Below are 8287 nucleotides of genomic sequence, written 5' to 3'. Positions count from 1 at the left end.
CTTCATAGTTGTTTTTGTTTGCCTTTTCTTGTTAGAAGTATAGATGAGTTGAGACAGAGAGAAAAATGAAGGAATTGAGTAAAAACAGTGTATAAGTATTACAAATACAAATTTAAATTATTATTTATAAAAAACTAAATTTATCATTAGCACTAGTAAAACATTTGAAGTGAAATTTTATAGTATATAATTTTTATTTAGAGAAGTATTAACAAAAATATTAAATTTATATTGAATAATGCAAATTAACAAGGATAAAAGTGTTTGTGAAAATACTAGTATAAATATGCACATTAATAGAATATATAAATGGGTGGATCAAGAAAATATCTAAGAGAGAGGTCGAATTTGTCTCAAAATTTATTATTTCAAACTTATTTCTATACATCTTGTCTATAAGTTTCATCAATCGTTATATTAAAATTTTTTAAACCGATGATAGTTGAGCTGTTCAAAATACCTTATAGACTCATTCTCAATATTAAGAATAGGTTACACTAGTGTTATCCTCCAAACTGATAAAACTGATAAAAATGACACATGGTCGCAATAGGATTATGTGTACTATTTAAATGGTGGCGTTGTAAGCTGGAATAGTTTCAATAAATAATTGTTGATTCTACCATAGAGGCAGAGTGTATTGCTACTTCAAATACATTAAAGAATTCATTTGGATCACGAAGTTCATTGAGGAGCTTGGTATTGTTTCTAACGTTGGATCCAATGGATCTCTATCATGACAATAATGGAGTCATTGCACAAGCTAAGGAACCTTGATCTCATGAGTGACCCAAACATATAATTAAATGATTCCACCTCATCTTAGAGACAATCAATAGAGGAAATGTGAAAATATGCAACGTTCATATTGATAACGCTGTTGTTAACCCCTTCAGTAAGCATCTTCTATAGCAAAAACATGATAATCATCTTAGAGCAATAGACATGATAATCATATGGGTCCAGTGAGTGGTAGTGGGAGATTTGTGTCTTAGAATAAATATACTCTCAGCATATTATGTATATGTTCTGAACATATTATATATATTATTAATAAAGAGACTTCAATTTAATATTTCTATACACAAATGTTAATGTGTATAGAATAATATATATAAAACTTGTAGGGTATCAAGTAGTACATTGAATGGTGAGATCCTACACACAAAAAATGTACTTTAAATTCTCCCCTATTCATACGTTATTATTTGAACAATATTTAGATTAGTTTGTGAGTGATGGATGATCCAATTTCACGGATCATGAACATGAGATGTCAAGTCATCACAAGAGCACACATTAAAGAGTAATATGATGTGTGATAAAATGGTGTGAATACCCAATTTTAATTGGAATGTTCACTTTGTTTTCTTTTTTTAAATTAAAAAAAATATCTTATTATTTTCTAAGTTCTTTACTACAAAGATATCTCACACAAAAAAGATGCTCATTAACCTCATGCAACTTAGATGCTCACTAGAGGCGGGCCTTATTTAGGACAGTTGGGGGCAATTGCCCTTGAATTTTCCCCTATCAAATTTATTAAAATACATTTTTTTTTTATCTACACACAAATGGTATTTTCATAAAAATACTTCTTGAAGCTCACACTTTTCTTAAATGTGTAGCTTGATAAATATGTACAATATAATTTGTATGGTCCTTCTAAAAATTATAAATAATTGATTAAGTTCTTTTACATGTGTAAATGTTGCTATTTCTTATATTATTATGACTTTATTTGAGTTCTTAATGAATTTACACTTATAATATAGATTATAAGATCACAAGCCTTTGTTAATATTTGCACCAAAAATCCTGAGATCCTAAGGATTTTTATAAATCATTTAATATTGATATCATGTGTATTTTTGTGCAAAAATTCTACCATATGGATTTCAATGAGCAATAGAATATTAACTTGAGATGTCAATTTTAATATTTTATTGTTAATGTAGTTAGCTATTCATGTTTGAAAAATTCTCAATCATCTATGAATTAAGTGCAACTTTAACAATATGATGAAATTGAATAAAAAATATTTACTTGAATGAATTATTTGTGTTATCTTAATTATTATGGTTAGCTACTACATAAATATCATTTTCAGTAATGAGGACAACCAAACAAAATTACATAGTTAGGTAGAAGATGATTAATTTCTTCTAGACAATATTGAATATTAAAGATAATGCCCAATACTTGCCTAAGGAACCCAAGGACATAAGCATATGTTAGAAACTTGACCGACAAAACATGGCCATGAATCATTCCAATTGACCGAGGAATGCGAAGGCTTGACTCGTACCAAATGAACAGGGAATGCTAAGGCTTGGCATGGGACACTCGACCACGTGACCGAGTTAGTGGAACTGATGCACATCAAGGACACGGTCAGAAAGCTGACTTGGTGCGCATCAGGAACACAATAAGGAAGCAAGCTTGGTGCATCTCTTGGGCCATCATTACATTGTTAGGAAGCTAGTTTGGTGCGCATTATGGTACAATTAGGAAACTAGCTTGGCATGTCTAATGGTGTAAGTATAAGATGGAAACTAAGAGGGGATGAATTAGTTGTCTACATAATGGTAAGTTTTTCTGCTATAAAATAGAGTTTGTTGCAGCGAAAAATATGCAGAAAAATACCAAGTCTAAAAACAAAAAATTAAGAGAGTAAGAAGAATAGAGAAAGTATACAATGATCTTTATACCGGTTTGTCTTCCTGTCCGCCGAAGGTTACATCTTGTAGTCTTGCAGCACAAGAGATTTTTGCAATGATATTTTGATTTGTAATTACAAATCTCACCTCGAGACTACCTATACATTATTCACTCACAAATATCTCACCATTTAGAAGCACACCATTTCTAAACAAACACTCTTCCCATTTCCACCACACCCTATGGTGAAAAGTAAATGCAAGAAGTTTGAAGAAATTGACTAGGGCAAGAATTACCTTACAAGATATGAATAAACTATAACTTGCAATCCCTTAACTCTTTCTACAGTCAGTATACAATGTTATTCTATAGTTTAAGTTTGAAAAACTTTAGATAAAGATGTGTGCAATTTCAGAAAAGTATGATAGTTAAAACTTAAGTTGCATAAACAAGTGCAGAGAATTGTATGTGAAAGTTGTGGAAATTGTATGAAAGATTGATGAGAAAGTTTTGTACGAATTTGGGTATCTTAGTACCTTTAAATAGACTTCTAACTAGCCATTATACCTCTATGAGAAGATAGAACTCGATTGGAATGAAATCTATTCATTTTGGAAGAAAGCTGCTCAGTTTGGATTTGAAAATATGATTCAACAACTCTCTGTAACCAATTACTAAAGGTTGTAACCAATTACCCAAGCTTACTGCCCAACTGAGTAACGGGTTACTCCTTAGAGTAATCAGTTACTTTGTGTTTGTTTTTGTTGAGTAACTCATTACTCAGTTTGGTAACCTTTTACTCAGTTCCATTAACCTATTACTTACTTTCACAGAGTCCAAGTAATTTATTACTTAGGTCTAGTAACCTGTTACTCAGGTCAAGTAACACATTACTTAGCATTTTAAAAATTGATTTCTTTTTTACAAAGAGTTTCCAATTAATTTAAAAATTTCACACTTAAGAGCATTGGTACTAAATATATCAGAGCTTAAGAAGAAGAAAAGTAAATATTGAAGGCTTAAAAACTATTTGATCTTGAAGCTTGATCTTCTATGTCTTCAAGGTCTTCTTCCTTTTACTTATTTTTGGCGATCTTAGCGTCTTCATCAAAACTGTGGCAAGATCATGAGTAATATCTTCGTCATAATCTCCTTTTTATGATGATGACAAACCAACATTGTCTTGAAATATGTAATTATATGATTTATGCATATTTCATAAGATTTGACAATTTGAATTGAGTGTGTTTCCTGTATCTAGTATGTTTCCCCTTTATTTTTAAATTTTTGCCTGAAATATGTTAAACAGAAAACACAACTCCAACTTTTCTCCGCCTATTGACTTCATCAAAAAGAAGGAAAAGTCAAGTTTCCATCACAAAATATACATACATATACAAAAAAAAAGGTACAAGATTAAATCATGACTTATTTCTAGCAAAAAGCAACTAACAGATCCTAGACAACAATCCTTAGACTACGGCTCATCACTATCATCATCAAGATCCATGTAGTCCAATCGATTAGATAATCTTCTAAGTTCAACTTAGACTTGTTGATTCTTAGCATCAAGGGCGTCAATCTGTATAGTGATGTAGCCTCAAAGCAAGAATAACTCATCCATGATAATTTGACTGGTTAGCATGACAACAGATGAAGATGACTCGAAATGGAAAGTAGAGGGATGAGGTGCAGGAGGGTTACTAGAAGGATTTTCTATAGGAGCAGTATGTTGATCACTTCAATGTTTATAAAAAAGATCATTAGTATTTGTAAAGAAACTCATCTTGTGGATGACATCCACATCATCTTGTTATCCCTAACATCCATCATCAGACTCAAAAGAGCGAAGCTCACCATACTTAGGAGCAAAAATGGGTCTAGCTAAAAAATGTTATATGAACACGGTTCATTGCTCATAATTTGAAATAAGGTGTGCCAAATCCAGCGGATTAGCCTATGAAGAAGTTGGTTGCTTCCTTTAAGATACATTGGTACATTACTTCTTAGTTTTTGATGAAAAAGCCAAAAATTTGAAGTTTTAGAATTCTAGGTTTTGAGGATTTGGGAGATTTGGGAGTTTTTTATTTAAGACTCTAAACTCGAATCGTTCCATTGAGTTTAGAATTGAAAGTGTAATAGAAATCAACACAAAAATCACTCAAAATGATTAAGAAATGAAGATTTTGGGAGTGGAGGGGGTGGACCCGGGTTGGAGGGTTGGAGGAAGAAGATGAAGTTTCTGATAATGGAGGAATTTCTTTAATACTTCACTGTGTAATCAGTTACTCTCCATAGAGTAATCAGTTACATATGGTGTAGATGCCTAGTTTCAGAAAATTCACTTTGAGTAACCAGTTACTCTCTAGAGTAATTAGTTACCCTCCCTTATTGTTTAATTCGTTAATCAGTTACTTCTTAGAGTAATCGGTTATTGTCCTCAGTTTTTGAAACCATCAGGCATCTATTTCCTGGTAATTCGTTACTTATTTGTAGTAATCAATTACATACCCTAGAATATGAAAATTTAAGCATGTTTAAGAACAAGTAGACATGTAATAAACATAATGATGCAAACATACATGCATAAGAACATTTTTAGGACAAGTTAGCTTCATCAAGAATGGCTAATTTTCATCTAATCTTAGAAAGGTTCTTTAGCCAAATTTTTTGTAAAGATGTATGCTAATTGGTCATACGTATCACAAAATTCCAAGAGTACATCATTCTTTTGGACATGGTCCCTAATGAAGTGATGTCTTATATCAATATACTTAGTTCAGGAATGCATCGGTAGATTCTTTGTGAGGTGTATAACACTAATATTATCACATTTCAAGGGAATGCATCCTAAGTCCAAGCCATAATCTTGTAATTGTTACTTAAGCCATAACACTTGAGCACACTAACTACCTACTATAATGTATTATGCCTCAACAATACTTAGAGCAACACATTGTGGATTTTTACAAGACCAAGAGACTAATGCATTTCCTAAAATATGACAAGTATCACTTGTACTTTTCCTCTCAGTTTTGCATCCAACAAAATTTGAACCCGAGTATTCCCCCAAGTCACATAGACTTCATTTCGGATACCATAATCCTACATCAGGTGTAACTTTCAAATATTTTATTATGCTCTTAACGATAACAAGATGTGACTCTTTGGATTTTGATTGATTACGTGCACAACGGCAAACAACAAATATAATATCAGGTCTACTAGTAGTAAGATAAAGAAGAGAGTCGATTATACCTCAATACTTTGAAATGTCAATGCAATTTTCTGCTTCATCAGTATCGATGTATATTCGAGAACCCATTGGAGTGACAATTGTTTTTCATTCATCCATCTCAAATCTTTTTAGCAGATCCCTGCAATATTTGGATTGACTAAAAAATATGTCATCCTTGATTTGTTTTATTTGAAGTCCAAGAAAGTATTTAAACTTTCTCATCTTGGACATCTCACTCTTCTTGCATCATCTTACCAAAATCACTATACAATAACTCATTAGTAGAATAGAAAATAATATTGTCAACATAAATTTGAACAAGTAAAGTATGATGATCTATTTTCTTCATAAATAATGTAGTGTGAACCTTTCCTTTGGTAAAGCCTTTTTTTAGGTAACAAGCTTGTTAGACGATCATACCTAGCACGAGGAGCTTGCTTTAAGCCATAGAGCGCTTTCTTAAGTTTATATACATAAGAGGGACATTAATAATCTTCGAACCTAGAGGTTGTTCAACATGCACTTCCTCTTGTATATTATCGTTAAGAAAGACACTATTTATGTCTCTTTGATATAACTGAAAATCCAATGAACATGTATATGCTAGCAATAATCTAATAGCTTCAAGCCTAGCAACTAGAGCGAAGGTTTCATCAAAGTCTATACCTTCTTCTTGGTTGTAGCCTTGTACTAATAGTCTTGCTTTGTTTCTCGCAATAATATCATTCTCATTTGATTTTTTTCTAAATACCCATCGAGTTCTTATTAGATGCCTATTATTTGGTCTAGGAACAAGTTCCCAAATATCGTTCCTCTCAAACTGATAAAGTTCTTCTTGCATAGTAAGAATACAATGTTCAACATCGATTGCATCATCGATCTTGGATGGATCAACTTGAGAAATAAAGGTTATGTTAAGATAAACATCATTCAATTTAAGACGATTGGTAACACCTTACTTGTATCACCAATGATGCTATCATTAAGATGATATTGGTGAGTTCTCCATTCTTTAGGCAAGTCAGAGTGAGCATGCTCTTCTTGTGATGGTAGATCATAACTTATTTTTGTTTGCTCCATGTTGGTTGTTGTTTCAATAATAGATTCTTCTCTTAAAGAAGAACTAGGCAAGGCATCGCCATCAAAAGCAGATTTATCCTCCTTAGAGGGGTTAGTTTATGATGAGTAATATATTAAATATTATTTGTTAGGTATCAGTGACAGAATACACCTAGAAGGGGGGGGGGGGTTGAATAGGTGTCGCGGTTCCCACTTACCACTATTTGCACCAAATCCCTATCCTGTAAAATTGCACAGTTAATCGATTAAAGCTATGACTTAATCGATTAAGTCGTACAGAATTAGCAGTTGCTGACTGGCTCAATTACTCAGCCAATTACAGATTATATAGAAATGACATAGCATATAAATTTGAACACAAATGATCTTTATTTGGCGGTAATCCTATATTCAAAATATCAGCTACAATAGGCAATTGAAAGATACTAAAAAAAAGTAAAGAGATAAGGGAAAGAAACAACCTGCAATAAGGTTTTTATACTGGTTCGTTTTGCTGTCCACTACAAAACTACATCCAGTCCTCCCCTCTAATCCGAGAGATTTTCTTCACTAAAATTGAAACCAATGTCTCTTACATACACACTTCCAATTACAAGACCTTGAATTCTCCCTTCTTGAGTTCTCAAAACCTCTACCATGGTTTGACCTTACCCAATCATCTAGGAAAACCTTTCCTACGATCTAACCCCAGCCAAGAGTATGCTCTAAACTCAAGACATCCAAGTCTTGGTGAAGACTCTCTGATCTCTTTTGTAGTACAACACCAAGAGACGACTTTCCTTGTTACATAAACAACATAAAAACAGAGTAATGTGAAGCACTAAAATAGCTCAAATATTACAAGAAAGAACTATAAACCCTATACAAATCTCACAATTACTATGAACATGTATAAGATCAAAATCATGAAGAACATGTAATTTCTACCCTTAAAAAATCTCTAAACAGTAGTGAAAGAATCATGCAAGAACAAGATAGGATGATGAACACATGTGATAATATGCAATGGATAACATGTTAATCCCTAATCATAATACTATCTCACTCTAATCTCACATGCAATTCTCTCTCCCGGTATGACATACATTGAACATGAAAATACGGAACTTATCAATTCTAATATGAATGTATGTATGTATTAAATCGCATATGAAATCTGTTGAAAATACAGTTTATATAGAAAAGCTGTTTTTCATTCAGTTAATCGATTATGTTGCATGTTAATCAATTAACGAGCTATTAGAGAGTATCTGAAATCCGTTTTTCAGTTTTCTGTTGAAACTGTTAAAAACTGTTTTCACGTTAATC

The sequence above is a fragment of the Lupinus angustifolius genome, chromosome LG05, assembly GCF_001865875.1.
Source record: "Lupinus angustifolius cultivar Tanjil chromosome LG05, LupAngTanjil_v1.0, whole genome shotgun sequence".
NCBI classification, from domain to species: Eukaryota; Viridiplantae; Streptophyta; class Magnoliopsida; order Fabales; family Fabaceae; genus Lupinus; species Lupinus angustifolius.
Note: the sequence above shows the minus strand (reverse complement) of the source record.